Raw genomic sequence first — 3,301 nt, forward strand, 5'->3', positions numbered from 1 at the left:
TTGCGATATTAAATGGAATACCCAGGTTAAAATCATGGGAATTAGTCAGTTTTAAAAATGACATCCCGGCCTCTGAAATTATGGAAAATTGGTCCAAAAGACTTGAAAAAGTTGAACAAATCATTTGCAGATAGTCAAGAAGAAATTTAAGTATAAGCGGCAAATTATGTATTATTAAGTCGTTCTTAGTTTTACAATTTGTTTACGTTATGCAGGCGCTACTTGCCCCTGTTAAAGTTCTCGATAAGTTGAATACTATTTTGTTCAGGTTTCTCTGGAAAAGGAAGTATTCAAATACAAAAGCCGACATGTATTGTGTAATGTGGTGGAAGAAGGTGGTATTAACATGATAAACGTCCACGATATGCAGACTTCTTTTTTTACTCACATGGGCAGCAAAACTTCAACCGAACAAAAACATGAACCGTGGACAACGATTCCATTAAGTCTTTATCAGGTATTGGGAAGAAATTTACTTTGTTTTAAAGCCACAACACCACGAAAACTGTTCCAAGGTATTGAATGCATTCGATCAAACTTTTGGACAGAAGTTCTCTTAAAATGAATCCATAATAAAGCATTGATTTATGAGAGAGAAGATCGCTTTGGCGATCAATGTTTGTGGAACAATATAAAAGTGGTTTATAAAAATAAAAGCTTATATTTTAAAAAATGGATAGAAGCGCACTTAGATACGGTGAAAGATATCTGGGTTAGCGGAGATATGATTCCTTTTAACCAGCTGTGCACAAAGATAAGATACAGTCCCTCTAGATTTTTTGAGTACGGCGCAGTGAAGACTGCTGTGCGAGCGCTTGCACTTCGCAAAAACACAGCCAGTTGAACACTTTTTTGGGGCAATGTGAGAAGTTGACGAGCTTTTGAGAAAATGTCCATTATATTTTTAGAAATACAGGATCAAATGTGCACCTCTCAGAACACGATGTCTTGTTTGGTTATCAACCTAGTAATATATGCCAAAATAATAAGGTACTTAATCACATTATTTTGATTGCAAAAATGTGTATTAGTAAATATAAGTATGGTGATAGGTACATAGAGAATACTACATGGCTTGCTGTGTCGTACCAGATTTACACGAGTTGTTTTTTTAAATATTGAACTGCGAGCGAAAGCGAGCTGTTCACTATTTGAAAAAGCAACGAGTGTAAATCTGGTACGGAACAGCAAGCCATGTAGTATTCTGTTTATCCTACATACTGTACTTACGTGTATTTTACTGAAAATGTCCTGCATTCGAGGCAGCTAAATTGAAGACGCTTGTTTTAGAACCTCGATCTCTTCAGTCTAAAGCCTCGTGCAATCTATTACGTCAAAGCAAAGAAACGTCACTCTGAAAGTGTGGCGTGACGTGTTAGTTCTAAAGATTCATCGAGGGTAATTAGCGAGCGCAATTTGTGTTTCTATAATGACGTTTGTCTCGGTGACTTTGGCATCATAAGCAGTGGAAAAACAGGTCCCTGCCAGACTTGCTTGACATGACCTCATTTACATGATATACACACGTGTGATTTGAACGATTATTATCTCACGGGTGTCTCTCTCACGTATGTAGGATAAGATTTGAATAGTATATTGGAAAATGAAATGTACATTGGAAGTATGTGAGTAATGTATAAGTCGAGATGAGGTGAAGTGATATCAGTATGACGTTTGTGAATATTATGAGGGGGGTGGGAGGGAGCGGATGGACGAGAATAAGGGGGAAAAAAAGGAGGAAAAAAAGTAACCATGTATGGCTCCTCAATTGCTTTTTGTATAAACAACCATGCAAACCACAAAAAAAGAGAAAAAAAACCCCAGGTTTTCTCCAATTTAAAAAAAAAAAAAAAGTCGCTTAAAGGCATACTAACGCGCTCCCGTGTTTACGATGTGTAGTTTGCCCACAATCGATGTCAAATGCATCATAAGGCCATATAATGACGATATGTCGCAATGCGCGGACCATATACATGCATTACAGCTTGTTCTAGCTTCTGAAAAAGTGAGGATGTCAACAAAGACGCGGAGTTATTTCCCTTGCGTCAACGCTACCTCTGTTGGCAAATCTATAAATAGGACGATCTAGATCAAAATAAAAATTCAAATATCTCAACATTTAAGGGGTCCTAGACCACAATATCTTGCAGGGAACTTAATTTAGCATGTCTCCAGCTGTGGGTAAAGCAATTAGCGTGTATAGTCATCGAGTACATATGGCTTTAAGGCGAAATTACTACATTTAGTCAAGCTGTGGAACTCACAGAACGCACTGCATTTTTTTACAGTGACCGTAGTCCGCCGCTCGCGCAAAACGCAGTGAAACTGACGAGACTGTTTAGCGCGGTGGTGGTTTCGTTGTGCTGCATAGCACGCTTTTCTGTACCTCTCTTCGTTTTAACTTTCTGAGCGTGTTTTTAATGCAAACATATCATATCTCTATGATTTGGAATCAGGAACCGACAAGGAATAAGATGAAATTGTTTTTTAATCGATTTCGGAAATTTGATTTTGATCATAATTTTTATATTTTTAATTTTGAGAGCTTGTTTTTAATCCGAATATAACATATTTATATGTTTTTGGAATAAGAAAATAATGAAGAATAAGATGAATGTAAATTTCGATCGTTTTATAAAAAAAAATAATTACAATTTTCAGATTTTTAATGACCAAAGTCATTGATTAATTTTTAAGCCACCAAGCTGAAATACAATACTGAAGTCCGGCCTTTGTCGAAGATTGCTTGGCCAAAATTTCAATCAATTTGATTGAAAAATGAGGGTGTGACAGTGCCGTCTCAACTTTTACAAAAAGCCGGATATGACGTCATCAAAGACATTTATCGAAAAAAGAAAAATATGTCCGGGGATATCAAACCTAGGAACTCTCATGTAAAATTTCATAAAGATCGGTCCAGTAGTTTACTCTGAATCGCTCTACACACGCGCACGCACACCGGCACAGACACAACTTGACTAAATGTAAAAAGTGTGTGAGAGAGAGAGAGAGAGAGAGAGAGAGAGAGAGAGAGAGAGAGAGAGAGAGAGAGAGAGAGAGAGAGAGAGAGAGAGAGAGATGATAATGATGATGATGGAACTTTATTTTTCAAGGATAGAGGTTTAAGGTGACGCCTTTTCTTACAACCGGTCCTTACTTCTAATACAAATGTCTAATTAATGATAAACAAGTAAAGCAACATGACAAATAAACAAAGTAAACGAACGAACCAGCAAACAATCGACAAGTAAGCAAACAAGCAAATAAACATAAACAACAAAATGACAAAGTAAGGAACATA

Source organism: Littorina saxatilis, linkage group LG3, assembly GCF_037325665.1.
Source record: "Littorina saxatilis isolate snail1 linkage group LG3, US_GU_Lsax_2.0, whole genome shotgun sequence".
In the NCBI taxonomy this organism is placed as follows: Eukaryota; Metazoa; Mollusca; class Gastropoda; order Littorinimorpha; family Littorinidae; genus Littorina; species Littorina saxatilis.